Source organism: Andrena cerasifolii, chromosome 10 (assembly GCF_050908995.1).
Source record: "Andrena cerasifolii isolate SP2316 chromosome 10, iyAndCera1_principal, whole genome shotgun sequence".
Taxonomy (NCBI): domain Eukaryota; kingdom Metazoa; phylum Arthropoda; class Insecta; order Hymenoptera; family Andrenidae; genus Andrena; species Andrena cerasifolii.
In genome coordinates, this window is record NC_135127.1 from 8,987,936 (window position 1) to 9,008,661 (window position 20,726).

Here is a 20,726-nt window from a genome sequence, read left to right on the forward strand (position 1 = left end):
GTATCCGATTCGCCCCGAAACTTGGCGATCATTGCGGCAAAAAAAACTGAAAATTTTCATAACAAAATCTTTAAAATCAACTTAAACAATTCTAATTTGACAGTGAAGTCAAGTGACACTACTCAGCAAACCTCTGATATGGTCTGTAAAAATTCGAGATTTTCATAAAAAAAATTAAGAAGTCACCGGATTTTGGTAGCGTACCATCATTGTTTGCGTGCTACCAAAATCCGGTGACTTCTTAATTTTTTTTATGAAAGTCTCGAATTTTTAGGGACCATATCAGAGGTTTGCGCCGAAGTGACACGTGTTCTACACATCCTGTAATTTTTTCCAAGTCGATTTGAACCTCAATTCGCTCGCAATCAGGAAAAAATATTCGAGAAAAAAATAATCTAGAAAAACGCATTTAAAGTTTCTGGGCAAAGGCGACGCTATACTTTTTTGCCGCTTGACGTTTTTAGCTGCCAAATCTGCAATTTTGCAAATTTCACTATAAACCAAGCGGCATTGTATTCAGAAAAGATAGTACTTTCGGAAAATGCAATAAAAAATCGATTTCTCGACTGCCTAGTCCCCTTAGATGCCCAAGGCTTCCCCTACGTATTTCAGTGACGCACTTGTGCGGTCGCGGGTGGCGCGTTTGAAGGATCTAACGAATACCAAGCTCCCTTTTCAAACGAAGCACCAAAAAGTTTCTCCAGATTTGAAACTTCTGATTCCCGCAACGAAAGGATAGTCGAACCTCGCTCACCACCCCCCAATCGCAACCTTCCATCGCACTTTAGCGTTCTCCACGAGCGCTGACCGATTGCGCAGCACCCCGAAACGAAGCACCGGTTTCGCGTGGAAGCGAACAATCGGCGCTCGTCCAATTATCAATTGCAACCGGTGATCGGCCGGAGAATTACGATGCGACGATCCCGATTGCCCAGCGATAATTTATTACCGTCGATGGGGAGGCTCGCGCTTGCGGGTGGTCGGCCGATAGACCGCGGGCCGCCTTCTAAAAGCAGCGATCTCGTTGCCCGATCCGAGCCGGCTGGGTAACGCCTCGAAGTGCGCGAGGTCACGCGAAACCGGCATATCGGTTCCGTTCGAGGATCCGTGTTCCTGTTTGCAGGAGAAAATGCAGCCTGCCGTGCGAGCCTTTTTCCACTTAGGAGCTCGCCGCGGCCAGACGCACGCGCTTCGATCATCGAGCGTCGCCGAGTGGTACGCAAACATCAATTTCGAATCCGGAAGTCGGGCCCCGCAGGCGAGTTTGCTCTACGGAGTGGCTAAACGACTGTCATCGTCATTGTCTTACCCTCCCCCCGTTCTTCTTTTATTTGCTGGAGGACGCTGGCGGGATATGGTAGCAGCAGGGTGTCGAATCAAAAGTACGATCTCTGGGAGTGGCGAGGAGGATGGCAAGGGGAATTCCCTTGGGCCACGGAATATTGCACTGGCCGGATAGAAAGTTTCGATAGCAGGCGAGCGATCGGCAAACAGCGAGGCGAGCCTGGTAACTCGAAACACCCTTCGCAGCATACGATATTGTTCTTGTTCCTCAACGTGAGACCGTGGTAGCATATTAACCTTTCAACAACCTCCTGCCTCTCATTTCCTTTCACCTGTGCTGCCTCTGCGGAGAGCCTCTTTCTTCAGCGCTCCGTTCGCGAAATGGTAACTTCTATTTTTCCCCGCGACGCTTGTCAATCGAAAACGAAAGTCCTCGGGCATAAGGCTGCCTCGCGGAGAGCCTCTTACGCAACGCCGGGGATATAGGACGAAATTTGAATTTTTATGGGAACGTCTAGCGAGTCCGGAGGTACCTCGCCTCTTCGCCTGCAGTTTCTAGCATAAGTGGCTCCTCGTACTTGTTATTTCCAGAATATCACGAATTTCTCGACATTTCGGATGTACCGTAGACGATCCGAGAGATCCGAAGCATTCCAGGCCTCTTTTTCATGGAAATTTTATGCAAGGACTTTATGTAGATTTTTATGGAGTCGAAGGAGATTCGTCTTCCCTGGGGAATTGAATTCTTTTGATAGCATTACGCGCGGCGCTTCTCTCGCGATAGAATATAACGCGGATGGTTAAGAGTATTCGCTTTAAACGAAGGAATAGCTGAATCCGCGATGAAATTATTATTTCTCCATGGGACATTTAATGCCACCGTTCAACTAGCAAGTACGTACTCGCGGGTTCCGCGAGTAACGTCTCAATACACGCGAGGAGACCTGGCGCGTAAGAAAAAGCGATGGAAACGGAATAGCGTGGAACGAGGAAAGCAAACAGGACTGGAGGCGAACGCCTTGAGGAAGAGGAGCACGCGAGTGGCGGAGAGTGCGTGTGCCCCTCGCGGTTGCTGAAGAACTGGGCCGTGGTCTCGCGTTACTCGTCTCCCGCATGGGGCGCACGAGCGCCCGGCAAAAACTGACACATATTTCAGGGCGACGAGGAACGAGAACTCGGCTGACCGCGAACACGCGGGACATATCCGGCCAACGATCACTGAATTTCCCGATCAATGTCGCCAGATTTATACCGCGAATTCTCTTCGTCCAGACAGGGGCTATCGATTTCCTACTTCCTTTTCAGAATGCTCTCCTTCGGGAAGATTATTGTTACAGAGATTCATAGTTGGATAAATATTACGTGATGGTACTGAATTTCAGTAGCATATTGAATAAGGCCCCACAAAGAAGGGGCTTTGTGAAAAGAAAAGAAAACTGGATTTTGTTCTTTAAATTAATTTTTCTAATCGCCTGATGGACTTCAATGAATTTGCATTGAAAATATTGCTATCCTTTCAACTCGGCTCCCTTCAATATTAAATCCTGAGTGCGCCACTGGATAGGTTTGTATCGAGGATAAGGTTCACAGTCGACGAAATTCTTAATGGTTTCTCGTCTAACAGCCCCAAAAGTAACTGATACTTAAGAATTTTTTTTTAAAAAACTGCTGGTCATATTGGATTAAACTCTTTTGGGATATAAGGAGGCATCCTTAAACTTGCAGAAAATATTTTTTTTACGTCGACTCTTTTAATTATTTATTAATTATTGCGGAGTCTAATCCACCTCTTCGGCGATGTAACTCTTGTTGGTGGGATGTGTAGCACCTATCACAGTAATCCGATTGCGAAAAAAATAGAAGTTTCTTAAAGTTAAATAGTTTACGCTAGGATTGGTCCACTTTAAAGAAAAGAAATGAAAAATTGAAGGAGTTATAGCGTTAGAAAGAAAAAGTAAGTTTTTTCTTTACACAAATTTTTCATATTATTCGTTATATCGACGAAAAAGTATTATAAATAATAACTAAAATTAAAATTTCAGGTCCAGTCCCAGCGTAAATTATTTAACTTTAGAGAAAATTTTCTTCTTTTTGCAATCGGATGACTGTGACAGGTGCTACACCAACATCGTCGAACAGGTTAACACGATTCCACAATAATTAATAAATAATAAGAAGGATCGATGTAAAAAAAAAAATATTTTCTGCAAGTTTAAAGAAGCCTCCTTATATCCCAAAAGAGTTCAATGCGATATGAACGATAGTTTTTTCAAAAAAAATTCCTAAACTTCGGAAGCTGTTACAGGAGAACCTCTCCATTAAACGTTAGAGGATCGTGGATGTAGACGTCTGCAAGATGAAGCGGGTCGATCGTCCTCGAGTTGGTCACTCGACGATACTCCAAGGATGCTAGGCGAGTCGATTCGATCGGCCTGGACCGAGACCGTTAAGCGTCCAGCGGCGAGAAAGAAACTACTACTGCTCTACCCTACATGCTTCGAATAGTGTTCCGATCGGTGGCCTCTCTGGGGCAAGGTCAAGAAGCAAAGAGTACAAAACTGTCGCTGTCTGGTGTTCCCAGAACGGACGGCGGCTGCAGCGGAGCAAGAGGAAGAAAAATGAACGCGCGCGGTGACCTACTGATCGCGGATTTTAAGCGTTGCACCGATCGGCTTAAAATCCCATTCGTTTTCAGGATGAACACTTGAGTTTCATTGAAATTCTGCTGTACGACACTTCTGCAGCTAGGCAGCGTAATTTTCAAGTGAACGAGACATGCCAAGTACCTTGGTAGCGCTTGCATTCATTTCACTGTTGTTTATACTTTCTGCAACGACGACAGTAAAAACGCCGGAGTCATTAACATTCAGAGTTGCGACGAGAGGTTTCATAATGCTCGTGGCTCTCCATTCTCCGGCGACTTCCTAAACACGTGCTGGGATCTCTACGTGACAGGACTCCCTGAGCGTCCCCGAGAGGACTGGCGTCGCCATTAAAATATACGCTCGCACATTTTCGGCCTGTCCGGCGAGCGTAAATAAACCCCAGCTGAAGAATCATCGAGGTGCTGATTATCGCCTCCGCAAGCGAAACATATTGAAACGTCACGCGCAACCTCGTTCCCAAAGATGGTCCGCGCAATTGCATTAAATTCGACTGGAGCCTCGAAACGACACTGTCCTCCTTAGTCGCAGGGGCGAGCTAATTGGTCGGTTAGTGGGTTAATTGACGCGCTCTTTTCTCTTAATCAGTGCCGTGTCACCGCACGGATAAAGGGGTTAAGTTGCGGTCGCCGCTTTAGATCTGACCTCGTGCGCGCGTCCAGCACAATGGAGAGGCCTGCGCGCCGTTTAACCTCGCGTCCTCTTCCGGGAATCCTGGCGACTCGCCCGAGGATCAGACGAGAGAGATATTTCGCCGTCGGTGGGGAACGATTAAGCAGAAACGGGAACGAGTGGCTGTGATAACCGCTACTCGTCACGGAACATTTCTTCTCGGAGGGTGACGCGGCATTGGGAACGCGGCTATCGTGCAGGATCCTTTGAGAATCACGAATGATACTCTCGCGGTGAATCATCAAGTGGGGCTGTCGAGGTGTTCTCAGGCATGATGGAATCTTTAAGCGAGCGTCCAAGATCCCCCAGGCCATGCTTCTGTGCACTTGGCAGTCTGGGTACCATTCGTTTCGATTCCACGGCAGCTCGGCGAATATTCCCCGAAGATATTGGAGGATGCCAGGTAATAATTGCGCGGTAGGATCGAACGTCTACCGTCGGTGTTCTCCGGTCGATGTCACGCGGAGGATTAAGAAGCACATTATCCCCCGCGAGCCAGCTGCAGCCTGCGACACGGCGACCGTCTATGGCCATTATTCAACGGCTAATAATCCACGATAGACCGTAATTAGCGACGGATGACATTAAGCGGCTCCAGCAAGGTGTCCCGTGACACGGTTGTCAAGGTAATTAAGCCCTGATTAAGAGCCTGATTTCATGGGCATCGTGATTCAGGGACCCCCTCGGAAGATTGGCAAAGATGCTGCTGCGATAATCGATACAGGGTGAATAAAATTACCGCGAATATACGAGCGGGTTGTTTCATAGCAAGCTTTTAGTCTCGTAAGAGGATGGTTGAAGGTTTAAATAAAAGGACGTGTTGTTCATTCGGCTGGTTAGCAACTACTGTTTCATTCCGCAAGTCGGCTGCGGACGGAGGCCTACCTGGATCGTCCTCTGTTTTTGGCCAGAGGCTCCGCGGCGAACGCTTCGTCGCTTGGCGAGCTTTACAAATGTGCAATTCTGCTATTACAGTCTGAAGAGACACTAGGTGTTCTTTGCATCCTACGTTCTCAAGTTTCTAAATTTTCTCAATCTTCGCACATCCGTTTCGATGCCTCGCGATTCTTAAGTCGGCGGATTATTTCCTATGGGCGGGCGGTCGATCCCGCGGTAATTTAATTTATGTCTTTCCTGGCGCGTTCAGGTGCCGACGAGGAGCGTTGCGCCGCTTTAACTAGCGGGCGTAGCAGAGCTTGCAGGAAATGGAGGATGATTAAGGGGGAGCAGAACGGAGAAGCGAGTTCGTCAGCCTTGGAATTCGGTTGCTACCGGTGGTAGATTCCGTTCGCTTTCGAGTATGCCGCGGACTGAACTATCCCGCGTATCGCTGATCCCCACCGAGGGGATCACCGACCTCCAAAAGAGCGCGATGCGCGAGATGTGCTTCTCTGAAAGTCCAGGCTCGGGAAGACTTCGGGGAACATTGGAACTCGTTGCTGCACGAGTGGAGACCCCACGGAGTTATCCGCCGTCAGCAGAGGCACCGATAAAATGCAAACTTTCCAGTTTTCGATATCCTGATGAACTCGGCACACTCCCATCTGGCGCGAGCGGAGTATAGAGAGCATCGTATCCATTCGCGACAACGGTACGCTCCTCGGGCAGCTCGGAGGCCGGTTAATCGACTCGGAGGGTGCCAATGCCGCGGGAATTGGAGCGGATCGCGATCGCCCGGCGGTTTTTGCGCGATTAATGCCTGTTAATAAACTTCTCGCGTACTTATGACTCCCGGGGAGGGTAATCCTTTTTTCCTCGCGAAGCCGCGGAACGTTTCGGGAGGCGGTCTAACGGCGAGGCCGCGGCTCGCGAGACAGTTTATTAGCGTACAGTTTTATTAGCCGCGTATTATCTGCTATCAGCGTGGCGAGCGCTCAGCCGTCAAGCTTAATGCGCGTCCGTGCGCGCGGCCCGTGGCGTGCACGCCGCACGGGAAACTGGTCGCCGCGGTGTCGCTATGAATAGAATTAATGGACGGTCATTCTGCGCTTAATCGATGCCAAAGAGGACTGCAGGACCGTGAATTGACGAGCCGAGATGTTCGATATCGTTGGCCAGCAAGAATTTTAATTGTTCCCGGCAACCATGCCCGTCCGCCGCCGTCGAATTAGCGGCTACCTGCTGTCGCGCTTTCCACGATAACCTACGATTTATCGCTCGATTCTTACACACACCCCTGTCAATACCGCGGAGGACACGTCTGTGTCTCCAGAATCGAGGAGAATATATGTCGATAATCCATACGTGCAATATTAATCAAATTTATGGCAGCGAACTTTCGGGAAGCACAAGTAACCCTTACTCGGCAATGTTTTTTTAGTTATTTAGTTATTTAGTTATTTAGGTATTTAGTTATTTAGTTATTTAGTTATTTAGTTATTTAGTTATTTAGTTATTTAGTTATTTAGTTATTTAGTTATTTAGTTATTTAGTTATTTAGTTATTTAGTTATTTAGTTATTTAGTTATTTAGTTATTTAGTTATTTAGTTATTTAGTTATTTAGTTATTTAGTTATTTAGTTATTTAGTTATTTAGTTATTTAGTTATTTAGTTATTTAGTTATTTAGTTATTTAGTTATTTAGTTATTTAGTTATTTAGTTATTTAGTTATTTAGTTATTTAGTTATTTAGTTATTTAGTTATTTAGTTATTTAGTTATTTAGTTATTTAGTTATTTAGTTATTTAGTTATTTAGTTATTTAGTTATTTAGTTATTTAGTTATTTAGTTATTTAGTTATTTAGTTATTTAGTTATTTAGTTATTTAGTTACTTAGTTATTTATTACTGTCAACGGGAAAACCCTTTGGTACACAGAAAGCGCGGATCTAGCCACAACAATTCTTCAGCCTGAGGAAACGCAATCCGCAAGCATTAAAAACTATTTAGGTGATAACCGCGCGACACTTCCCCTATGTAGGTGATTTCGAATAGTGCTTCGGGGATGTTATTAGAATCCTCTCGACATCCCTAGACCTTCCAGCACACTACATCAACCAACCCAAAGGTCGAAGAAGCTCGGAATAAGCCCGTCGATGACACCCAAGGCACAGGGAGCAGCTGGCAACGAGGAACAGTGGCGCAAAACCGAAAGGCACAGACGCAGCTTCGACCCGTTCCCGTTACGCGCAGACTAATATAATTACCCGGGGAGACAGAACCAGTTATTAAACCGAGGCAAAAAGATCCGGTCGCCGCAAGCGGACAATAGGCGACGACCGTTGAAATTTCAAGACGCTCCTTCGGCGATGGGTGACGCTCATTTAAACGGGGAGCACCGTGGACGCTTTATTGGCCGATAAATCCCGCGGGGCCTTGATAGCAAGGCGAGTCCCATCTTCCTGGCGGGCCCCGCTCCCTCCTCCGCGCGCGTGGGGCGCAGCGATGCGCGGTGCGCGATAACGCGGCCAGCAGCAGCGTTTTTGCCGCGATAGGCGCGAAATCAAGCCATCGGGATCCCGTTGCACGGCGGAGCCGGCAAAAAGGAAGAGAATCCGCGCGCGCCGCGCGAGTACGCCACGAGATAACACGCCCGGCCACTTCCTATAACGCGGCGATCGATGACGAGCCGCGCCGAGCGGCGAGGAATGATCGAGCACGACGGCCCGTGAAAAGGAGACCGCGATCGGCCTTCAAGGCGGATCAGAGCAAGCTTTCGTTCGGAGGCTCAGGGTGTATGGGACGGTTTGGGCCGGTTTCTTGATGGCTTTCTTTTCGGGATCCAAAGTAGAATAACCCCTTAAGGGGAGGTTCCGGTCTAAAAGACGATTATTTTCTTATTTCGTTTTTCGAATGTTCAACCTTTTAGGAATACTTGTTTAAAAGGATTTGTTGAAATTCGTAATATTCCCGAAGTTATAGGCATTTGAGTAGCGGCAAATGCATGGGTAACACCCGGCCACTCGGCACTCGCGTAAAACTTTGAACACGTTTTTCTCGAAACAGTCTTCTCGAAACTGTGGGACCTGTATCTCCAAAAGTTATTATCCGATTCGACTGAAACTTTTTTTAAATTGAAGAATATACTTCTGGCTAGGAGGGAAACTAGAAGAAATGCAAAAAATTGAAAAATTATAATTTTCAAAGCCGTTGAAAGGACGAAAAATATAGGGGAAAAGTGATTTCAAACTTCAAGTGTCGTTATTTAAAAAAAAAATGTTATTTTTGTAATCTTTTCTGGTTTCCCACCTAGCCAGAAGTATATTCTTCAAAATAAGAAAAGTTTCAGTCGAATCGGATCATAACTTTTGGAGATACAGGTTCCACCAATTTGGATCAATTTTTTGACGCCTTGACTTTAACGACTCTCCAGTGCCGTCTGCAATGATTAATTATAAAACAAAAAAATATATTTCTATAGTCTAAGACATCCTTAATTCAATGCAAAAAGTCGCATTAAATTATATACAATAGTTTTCCTTTAATTAATTCCTAAAGATCACCTATTTTGGGGGCTCTAGACCGGAACCTCCCCTTAAACGCGATTTCTCAGAAACTATGTTTTCCAAAACGGTGGACATAAAATCTGGAAAACTGCTGCAACTATTTCACAGAAAATTTACAGGGAGATGCAGGAAGCTATTTTACAGATTATAAAAATGCCTTTACTTTGTGTTTTAGCTCTCACATTTATATTTATAACTTTTTCCCCTGTAAATATATTTAAGACTCTTTTCGCGCATTAAAGTCAACGAAATGACGATTAAAAATTAAAAAAAAAATATATCCCTGCACTCATTTGTTACTTCAGAATATGTGCGTTGAAGAAGGGCCTGATTTTGAATTGCTGAGGGTAACCTACCCCCTTAAGGGAGATGAGTGAGGAGACGTGAATTTGGCCGGAGCGGAAGCGGTGCTTAGGAATGTTATTATTGCGGGACGTGGAGTGCGGTATATTAGAGACTCAAAACAGTTAGAATCCGATTCCATTCCGTGTCGTTGGAGTATAGTGATCGCCGGCTCGTTCCGCGTTCGATCGCGAAATATCGAAGCGTGTCGCGAATACTGAGCGCGGCGCACCGACGGCGGAGCAACAATTTAATATAAGCAATTAAAGTAATGGCACGCATTGCGTTCGTTGTAACAACGGCACGGTACGACGAGCGCGCCGATAATAATAATAACCGGCTACTGGAACGAACCCGGTGAAATCCTGGATCGCGATACGCGACACAGCAATTGAAACTGATAGTTTGTTCAGTAAGGAGGCAAATTTACCGTGCAACTGCATTATCCGCGAGTGTATGCGCGTGCACGTGTCTCTCTCGCCTTTCCTCGGGCTTCGTCTCGGACGTAACGTCGGTTTCACACCGACGCGAGCAACGTTCACTGGCTGCTCGACGGTAAGTAGTTGGAAAGTTGGTGGACAATTTGTCCAACGACGGACGAGCGTTCACGGTGGAAACCCGCTGTACAACCAATATCTCCTTGTTTCTTAATACTTTAATCGCCGAGTGAAATTTGATGGAGTTCAATCAAGATGTCAGCCGCTCGTCTACACTTTCTGCTTTCTCGAGGGCTGAAGCTGAAGCTTCAGAGGTAAGCCTAGAGTCAGGGACGGGTTTGGAAATTTGGCGATCCCAGACAAACAAGCCTCTACCACCCCTACCGCGAAATTCCATAAAATATTTTAATTTAAAAGAGTCGAGGCTATTTCGAAAATAATTTAATATGGCAACTCACATATGAGTCATTGCTAATTCGCTACATGAAAAAAAGGGAATTGTTTTTAAAGCTGTCTCAAGCCTCTGTGTTTAAACCTTTCCCAATTTGTTTCTCTCAAAATTTATCGCTCCCCAAATTTTACCACCCCTCAAAATATGCCGCTCCTTAAAATTTGATGCTCCCAAGAATATGCCGCTCCCTCAAATTTATCGCTACCCCAAATTCGTGTAGAATTCTAAAATTTTTAAATTAATTTTTAAGTCATTGCTCATTTGCTAGATGAGAGAAAAGTGAATTCTTTTTAAATAATGCTGTCCCAAGCCTTTTCAATTTCTTTCGCCCAATATTTACCACCCCCGAAATTCGGCACCCTCTAGAGTAAGCTCCATTTAAATATTTCTATAACTAAAGCGACGCGACTGAAGAACTTACGAAATACATAAATCGACGTACAGAGTTCTGTCGCGAGTTTCGAAGAGTGCAGCCCAGCGCAGACTATCGTAGACGGAAGTGGAGTGCGCTCGCAGCGCTGGCTAGCAACATAGTTGCTCCCTTTGATCTTCGCCGCGGCTCGAGACGAAACTCTTCGATCCGAGCCACTTGCCCGGGGAAGAAAGCTCCACCCGCGTGTCAGCATCTCGCGAGCAACGATGCTCACGTCGGTGTGGACCAGGCATAAGGCTCGTGGCACGATTAACGGCCGATGAAGAAGTATTACGGAAGTGTGACAACGGTAATAGATAACTGGAAACGAGCGTCGACGTCACGGACGCGCGAGCACGGGACGTATCGCGTCGGGGCTTTCAATCGAAGTCACGTTCGGCGTCGTTACGGTATTCAAGCGGCCCGGCGAGTAACGTGGAAATTATAGCATCGACTATCAAGCACTCGTAACTGGTAGCGGAATTGCTGCGCTTTATCGCGCGATTGCCCTCTCAGATTAAATCCCCCTCCTCGCCGCGTACCCCCTCGCCGCGATGAAACCGGTAGATTATGCCGTCAAGGCGCAGACCTAACCCAAAGTACGTATAACCCTCCTCGGTGACACTCCTCTGCTTTTACTTTTCTTTCGAGCCTCCTCCAGAAGAAACCTCGAGCCTCGCGTTCCGCCAGAGGTAGCCTGCAATCTTTCCCCTCGCCGAAAGAGACCCAACTTCTCTAAAAGACACCTGCGATCATTCGCTCCTAAGAGACAACGCTAAAGCCCCTATTTCTTTTTTTTTTATGAGGAACATTGAGACTTTATATCTTCGAAATGGCTTCCTCGGAAACACTAATCGTTGGTCATCCCGCTGACAGGGACCGGAGAATATCGCGGCTGATTCATCGGATTCCGAGGCTTCAGCGCGGCCGTTGCCGAGGATGAAGTTGTACCGAGGCGAGAAAGGGAGATCGGTATTGCGGGACCGAGCGGTCGGAGCGCGCGAGGAACGAACACGACCTCCCGAAGAAAGCACGGAAGAATGAGAGACACGCGGAAGGAGTACCTGGATCTCCCGTGGGATCAGACTGGTCCGTGACTGGTCAGTCCTCGTAATTACTTCATCCGCTCCGAATCCTGGTATCCTGCTGCTGGCTGGCTACTTGGCGTCCAGGTGCCCGGCGACGTGACGATCGCGTGCTTGTCGTCGCGCGGCCAAGTCGCCATTCTGATTCGCGCGGCAAGCCCGAATTCCCGTCGCCTCTGTCGCCCTGCTCCTCGGTGTCACTCCTTCATCTCGAGCACGCTGCTTCCCCCCGGAACAGCCGATTTCGCCCGCGGTGCCTCCCGGATGAATCACTTGGTCGCGCTGCGCCTGGACCGTCCACCGCACTGGCCGCGACCTGGCCCTGATTGATACCCCGGCGAGAATCACTTCCTCCTCTGGCGCAGAACCTCGTGAGTCAGAGGAATATGATTCAGGATCCTCAGTAGCGAACCGTTCGGTATAATTCTCGAGATTCTGGTCGAGCCTCCGAATCCACGGCAGATGAGCGATCGGCTGTTGCTTCGTCACCAGAGAGAGCTCCAAGTTCCTGGAAGCTCTCGATCGTGCAGGAGGCTAAGGATCTCAGTGGCAAGTTGCAGCGAAGGGGACATTATAGCGGAAGGATCACCGAATCGACCGATTCGAAAAAGCCGACGCGTCCTTGACGAGACTTCGCGGGCCTGCTGGCTAACCGGTCGATCGAATCGATTCGGGGCGGGGATCCAGGTGCAAGGACGATATCCTGGTGGCGCGGACGACACGGCCGGTTCAAGAGTCAGGCGACTGCGAGTGCTCGAGGTTTAACCGTGACGGACGCCGGCCTGGCACTGAACGGCTTAACCGGTATACAACCACTGACCATCACCATCGCAGCCATCATCGGCCCTCTTCGTCTCCGTTCCTTCTCCCGGCTCTGCTCTCTCGCCCCGTCTCCACCTCCTTCCTCTCTTCTCCTTCGCCCTCTTCTTTTCTACCGCTAACTACTATCGCCACCGTCGCTCGTCCTTTTTCTTGCAGCGCGGATCCTGCGGACCTCTTCGCCTACCCGAGGATGTGTCAGGAAACCGTGGGTCCACTTCGACTCCTGCTCCCGGGACCTTCCCCAATATTCAGGCGCGGAAAGCCTGGTGGCAGAAGGCGACTTCGACGGAGCGAAGAGGCAAGTCGGATACCGGAAAAGTCCAGCAGCTTGGGCAGCTCGAAGGCGCGGACCCGAATCTGTCCTCGTGACTGGGCGGAATGCTTCCCTCGACCGTTCACGAATTCTACGCACGCCTCGAAAAACAGGGCGCGCTGCCACACTGCGCGAAACGTCGCTCGTATCGCGAGGAACCTCCGTCTCGACCAGAGTTCAGCCAGAACTAGGCCGAACGCTTCTCATTGTGCCCGATGTGCACGCGTCTCTCGGGAGAGCTAGGGACGCGTTTGCATTACCCGAGAGGCGAGAATTATTAACGTCGCTATCTGTCAAAATCACCGCGCGCTTGCCAGCCACTCTGCCTACTCGCAGGTCGACCGACAACGGGGACGAGGTGCTCGTGCCCTGGTGAACCGATAGCTCCTTCCCTTTGAAGCTTGGAGGACCTCAGGCTTCGAAGAACTTTAATTATGGCAACCCTGCCCGTCAACCTCGAAAGCAGCCGTCGAGTAACTTCTGAGGAAAAACTGTCTCTGCGTCGACCTTCCTAGTCGCGAAATTAGCGAAACAGATTTCGCAATCGCGTACACCAACGGCGTTCGGGAGCGGACAATGAGGATGATGTAACAGCTTGCTTTTAGCAGGCACATGTTAACCCCAGCGAGTTCAGCGGCCGTGACAGTCCGCGAGGACGACCGGCAGGAAAGCGGATCGCGGGTGCCCAGGAGGAAGGAGTAGAAGCAAGAGGAGAAAGGAGGCGAGAAGAAACGGAACGGTGCGCGGACGCAACGGAGAAAACACGCGGCCGGCAGCCCGTGACGCAATTAACGACGAAATTATTTCCACTAATTGCGAGGGAACGCGGGACTGCGGTTCTGGAGTCGCGAGCACGCGGTCGCGCTGGCCCTTACCAGAGCACGTTTTGCGAACCGTGCGACGCGAAATTTTTGTCGCGCTTCCCAGCTGGAATCTGGACGCGCCGAAGTGTGCCAGCCCGGGATGCTTCTGAAGACACCGCGCGAACAAAGGAGGCCCGAGGACTTCGCGAGGGTAGGTCGCGATCTGGATGAGTGCTTCCTGGGTGGAACCGAGCTTGAGACGTTGGAGAAGAGTGGCATTAATAAATCATAGAATACTGGACGCTAATGGGCGCCCATTTTTATAAGAAACATGAAAGATTCAGGTCCGGAGACGTCTGACCTATTTCAGTGAACTCTCAGGGGCTTGCAAGTAGTATAGGTAGACCACCCCAGACAGCACTGGCGGAGACGGCGACGTTCTTTTTCATTTCAGCCGTCTGCACTCGTTGGAATTCTATAGGGTCACCGTACCGAATATCGCCACTATATCTCGCAAAGTTAGCACTAAAATTGAACGGTTACGCACGGAATTAGTACCTAAACATATGTAGGAAGGCATACTGTAATTGCAGCGTCATGTGATTAGCAATTACAGAAAGGGAAGTATTTTAGAGAATTTTAACACTGTAAAAATTTATTGGACTGCCACAGTTTTGCATCGCATTCGGAGAAGCTAAGTCTAATAATTCTGTGCATGCAAGAATATCTACTAGAAATACCTAATTAATGATGTACTTAAGCGATGAAATCGAATCAAATATTTTTCGTAATAGCGTTTTTCTGTTAGCAGTATGCTTGTTCTCAATACCGTCTACCGGAGAACAATGGTTTCGATGTAATGTTTGTTACAGGTGGCGTGACGAAATTTGTGGAGCAACCGAAATAAACTTAATTCGTCCAATACGTACACCCGAACGTAAAAAATAAAATATTTTAAAAATCCTATTTCTATATTTCTTGTAATAAAAATAAAATCCAAGGTTGATAAGAAACACATATAGAGCAAGAAATAACAAAAGCACGTGCGAAAATGACTTTAAAAACTCATAAATATTAATCGATATTTCCTCCTTGATTTTTGCACGTCTTACGTTTTTTAATTCCCAATTAAAAATTGGTAGGTTTCAGCGATTCTAACTTGTGGTACACGGAAGATGATTAATTTCTCTTTACTTCGAAAAAAATTGCATGCAAATGTACCAATTATTATTCAATTGACAGCGATTGAACTTTTGCTGGGCGATATTACGGTCACCCTAGAAGAAAGTCGACGCTACGCGAACTATTAGGGATTTCATGAAAATTGAATCTTCGTGGCACTTGACTTGCAATCCCTGAAAGCCCGAGTCTAATAAAAAACGAAGTCGCAAGTGGCACGCACAGGAACATCTCCCTCTTCGTTTTACCTTCTTGCACGCTCGATCCGAGAATAATTCGTGAGATTTTAGTGACAGCAGACGCCGCGGGGCATTCCGTCGAAGCTGTTTTACTGTCGGCTTTGCGCGTTCCTCCTCGCGGGCGTCGTAAAGCCGAGATCCGGATCGACGAGGTGGAAGGATCGGATTACAGGCGTCGATTAAAAGCGCACGGGGGAAATCGTGTCACTGTGCCGTTCTTTCGACACCGCCTCGTCACTCGGCTAGCAGCATCCGCGAAGGTTCGACGGGGTCCGGGCAACCGGTACGGTCTCTGAGCGGGGCTTAAACTCTGAAACGCTCTGCCCTGGAAAACCAGATCCGATCGAGGTGGACGCGGAGAGGTCGGGCCCCGAAAAAACGGTGAAAAACTCCGGTGATCCTGGCGCAGCGATCACGGTACATCCTCGTTGCTGATCGTGTCGCCGCGTGCGCGGCATACCAGCTGGAGCTGTTTTAACCAGCGCCGGCTAGGAGCGAGCGCGCTCCACTGGAACAATAAATCAGCGTGGAAAATGCGAACGCTCGGGGGCACCGCGCGGCAACCGGTCGCCGAGTTTTCGTGGTCCTGGTGGGAGCTCAGAGGCTTAGAGTCTAGCTTGCACGGAGATATCACTGCGTGCATCGAGGATGTTGCTCGCAGAAAGTGGAGGGACAGCGGAGCGCGAAGGTGGATGGGTGCACGGTAGACAAGGCGGTATAACAGAATCCTAATGGAAATTGACTTTGAAGCTGGTTCGTGCTTGCGGGCGACGCGCAGCCATCTGTAGTTCGGTATGTTCTGCGAGCACAGGGGCAACGCCAGCTGAGCGCAAGTGCAGATTAGCGGTAACTCTCTCGCGACGTGGAGGAAGAGTCGTGGCCCATTGAAGTAAAGGCCAGTTCGCACGCGAGTTTCCTCGCACGGCACGCCTCGCCGTAGGAGCCTCGAGGGGCGCGGGCAGCGGGAACAAGGTGCTTGGACGAAAGGGAGAAAAAGGAGGGCGAAAAGGGGAGCTAGGAGGAGCAAGTAGGGCTCAGGTATCGAGAAAGTTATCGGTCGAAAAGACGTCGTATAATGAGACCGCGACTGGGACAGCCTTTGGGAGGCCTTCTTCTTCTGAGAAAAGGAAGGGTTCTTCGCATGCTGGACGGTCCAGCGGCACGGGCCATATTAATTAATTCGATGCGCATCCACGCGCGACGGAGGAGCACCGCGATCAAAAGGAAAAGCGAGCAAGAGACCATGGGGTATTTCATTTAAACGCGGACAAGGGTTTTTATATATACGCGAGCAGCCAGGGACGCAGCGGTCCAGCACGTGCTGCAGGTCGTTTAGTCCCACGCCGGGAGCTTTCATTCTGTTTAATTAAAATTCAGAGACACGGTCGCGAATGCGCTACGCTTGACCTGCAAGCTTCTGAACGCTGCAGGCTCGTGGATCTAGAAGATCGACTGGCTTCCATAGTTGAAGAAGCTAAGCGCCAAAAAACTGCCACTTCCTTTAAGTGGCCGTTCCCCGCGCAGCCCGACCCTTAGCTCACGATCGATCACGAAACAGCTCGGTGGAACAATCGACGGACGCGAAATCGTTTGCAGAGCGAGCAGAGGAAGCCAATCGGACGGAGGGACGAGCAGGTTCGAGCTGCCACAGCCGTTACTCCTGGAATACCTCGAAACACGCGAGATGAGCTGGGCCGAGGAAAAAGCGGCGGAAGAGAGGACGGAGGCCAGGACGATACGATGATTGATCTATCGACAGAGCCAGGAATGTTATCCCTCCTCTATCGTGGCCAGCACTCTCTAATGACACGGCAGCGTCCGCCTTTCAGCCTCCTCGCGCCTCTGCTAACTCGTCCACGGCTTCCAACGGTCCAATGGCCCTTTGCTAGTTTATCCTGCGCCGTTTTCGAGGCCTGGATGATCGACGACTTTGTGTACTTTATGCACGGGGATCTACAGTGGACGCGTCGACCGATATCGATAGTCATGCCTCAAGATTACAAGGGCAGTCTCAAGGGGATGAACGGCTTATTTTTGTATCAATTTTTAGGAATTTTTTGCGAAGATACCAATGCGCTAATCCTTTCGCAACTTTAAGGGTACTTTTTACTTCACATTATACCAAGTAAATTTTTTTTTTATAATAGTAAAATTATAATAAATGCAAAGGAAATACAGCAGTATCTGAAATAGGTTTTTTTTTCGAGATGCAAAACGGCGCCGGTTGCAGCGTCTCTGGTATTTATGTGAAACAGAACAATAATCTTTCTTCCATTTATGTGCCAATTGTAAGAATATCAACCACAAATGGGGTAAAAAAATTGCAAATTTTAAAAATAGCAGAACTTCAAAGAATTAGGTGCGATTTTCGCCAAAAGTTCGCGTCTTATTTGTTTAAAAACAGTGGTTAAAAACAATAATTTGGTTACACCTTGTGGTTCATACTCTGAGGAATATTATAAACTAAAAGAGTGCAAAATTTGAAGTTGATCGGTGAAATAGTTTTTGAGTTATTCCCGCCGCCAATTTTGAAAACATGGTTTCGAGAGAAACGCGTTTAAAATGCGCTTCAGAGTTGAATTTCGGCCTGTAACTTTGTGAATATATTTTTGAAAAGTTTTAGAAGCGATTTATGGAAAAATTCTTGTATTTTTCGTTCGATTTGTACGGTTTTCTCCCCTTAACGATAAGCGTGTCGAAGGTCGCGGAATTCGATGGGAAATGGTCACGCGGGTCCTTGACTAATCTTCCACCGGCGCTACATCCACGGCTCTGCTCGCGGTCGAAGCAGCCGAGTCACGGTCCCATCGATCATCGGCACCCAGGTGCCACAGGTGCGCTGAAATCGACTGGACGCGGTGGCGTTCCGCCTATTTTCGCGATACCGCGGCTGGCCTGGCGAGCACCCGCTCGTTTCGGTGCCGGTACGCCTTTAATCAAAGATCATTATCATACGGCGATAGTGTGCCGGTCGCCGTGGATACGCGGAGGCACGCCGTGACCGTTCTTACGTATTTACTATTACAGCACGCGTGTACCGTACCGAGATCATAATGCGATTCCGATGTAAATTATATCGGCCGTTTCGTTTCGAGGGAACTTGCTTCGTCCCCGGTGACGAGTCAATGCTATTCGCCCCAGTGTACCGTTAACCTGCACCGTTCGCTAGTCCATCATTGAACAGGTGATCCTGACAATGGTGTCCTGAATAATGGTCAGTCTTCGATAATTGGGAAGCCTTGTGGCGACTGTCAATACTGTAGCAATTATGGGGCTCCGCTCGAAGCGCGCTTCATTTCTGTGTTATTGATAGGAACGCATCAGAATTTTCTTCCCGATTCACTGTGTTCCGTTTTATCCCTCTGTCTCCCATCTGGAGCGTACAGCGATCACGGATTTTCCAGGAGGAAACGATCGCCGATTGGAATCTGGAAACCTCGAGCTAGGTACGCGAGGAGAGATCACAATCGAAGCCGATCGAGGACGATAGCTCCGAGATCTCTAGCTAAATCTGCTCGCGAGACCTAGGCGTGGTTGATGTAACGAGCATCGTTAAGATTCGAGACTAATTGCTGGAATCGCTTAGTCACTGGCTTAACAAGAGATATTCTGCGTTAACCGAGTGGCTTACATTCTGCACCAGAAAGCGTGTATAATGTGCCTGTGCGTATGTTCTTGTATGTTTGTTAAAACGGCTATCGTTGTGTCGCGAGGTGTACGTGCACGAAAAGCCGCCGTGCTAACCAGTTGCAATTTTACTTTCGGACAGCAGGGGACCTGGATAAAGGTATTCGCCCCAAATTTCAATGAGTTGGAGCAGGGGATCCCGGATCGAGGGCCGTAATTAAAGCAGCGTGCGTCGCTCCGGGCCCCCAGGGCGCGCGATACATCAACGTGCCCGAGTGATTATGGTCCTGGTAGCGAAAGCCCGGGCCCTATCGTGAATTAAATCTTACTCTCCAACGACCTGCAAAGGGCCTCCTCCCCCCCTCCCCTCCCTTCTTCCAGCGGGCCTCGTTTTTCCTGCCCAAGTGTATAAGCGTAACACAGCCGGCGGACTTGATCTCGAACACACACTTTTTTAAGGGGGCACGACGCACGTTCTAATCGAGTGAAAGTGGCCGAGTAACGAGAACCCCCACGAAATTAGTTCTCGATTAAATTCTTCCACCGCCATCCCCCTCCCCGCCGGTTTCTGCCAGCAGAGAAAATACCCCCTGAAATGATGATGGGCACGGGTGATTTGCATGATCCCTCGGTAAATCTGCCGGGCACGATTTGACGGAATGCAAAGCGAAGTCTGTGATGAGAACGAGCTGTATGAACCACCTTGTTTGCTCTACGCTCCCATTCGAGGCGAGTTCCATCCATTTGCATGGGGAATGCGGCGGTTCCAGGTCACGCGGCACCCTTATTACGAGAAATCGGGTACCAGTCCAGATTTCAGTTTCGGTGGGAACGAGGGGCGCGGTTTCTGCGTGTGTTTGAAACGAACCGCACTGCTGGTATCCCACTTTGTGATATCCGAATTGATGATATCCCAAATTCTGATATTTGAATTGATGATATCCTAGTTTGTGATATCCCACTTGGTGATATTTCACTTTGTGATATTCCACTTGGTGATATTTCACTTTGTGATATTCCACTTGGTGATATTTCACTTTGTGATATTCCACTTGGTGATATTTCACTTTGTGATATTCTACTTGGTGATATCTCACTTTGTGATATCCCAATTGGTGATATTCCACTTGGTGATATCTCACTTTGTGATATCCTAAACGGTGATATTCCACTTGGTGATATTTCACTTTGTGATATTCCACTTGGTGATATTTCACTTTGTGATATTCAACTTGGTGATATTTCACTTTGTGATATTCCACTTGGTGATATTTCACTTTGTTATATCCCAGTTGGTGATATCCCCCTTTGTGAAATCTCAGTTTATGATATTCCAATTGGTGATATTCCACTTGGTGATATCTCACTTTGTGATATCTCAATTGGTGATATTCCACTTGGTGATATTTCATTTTGTGGTATCTCACTTTGTGATATCTCAATTGGTGATATTCCACTTGGTGATATCTCAATTGGTGATATTCCACTTGGTGATATTTCACTTTGTGATAAACCACTTGATGATATCCCAACTGACGATATCCCCCTTGGTAATATCCAGGATTCGAAACGGGAACTACGTTAAAGATTATGAATCTGTTCGACGTCCATTTACCTACTACGAAATCCTCACTGTTATCTTCGCAAAGATTCCAGTAACTCCAGCCAAGGGAAAAATCGAGTTAGCACGGGTTCCGTGGGAAAATTCGCACGATTGGTGGACGGCGGTTACAGTTTGTTGCAGTGGGCGCAGTCGCTAGGAAACGTTTAATTTGTATCGACGCTTATCGTCGCCTTATCGGCACCTCTATCGGACCGGTGGCGAGGAACTTTAATTACGGAACAAGTGATACACGCGGCGCCGCTATGGTATGGCTTTTATCACCGCTCCTATGATGTATCGTAATGCGATCTATATTTAAGTCGCGCTCGGGACTCGGGGAAAACGAGAAT

The 20,726-nt window shown here is 48.2% G+C and overlaps 1 protein-coding gene across 4 annotated transcripts in view; it reads right to left on the reverse strand.

The window, feature by feature from the left end:
- The window catches only part of LOC143373676 (uncharacterized), a 53,152-nt gene that overhangs the window by 13,958 nt on the left and 18,468 nt on the right, over positions 1 to 20,726 (reverse strand). For 2 of the 4 annotated variants that reach the window (XM_076821138.1, XM_076821136.1), the window contains exon 1: positions 11,770 to 11,987. The exons of the other annotated variants lie outside the window; for them this stretch is intronic. The gene's annotated coding sequence lies outside the window, so the exon portion shown is untranslated. Of the gene's footprint in view, positions 1 to 11,769; positions 11,988 to 20,726 lie in introns of those variants that run through there. 4 annotated transcript variants of the gene reach the window in all.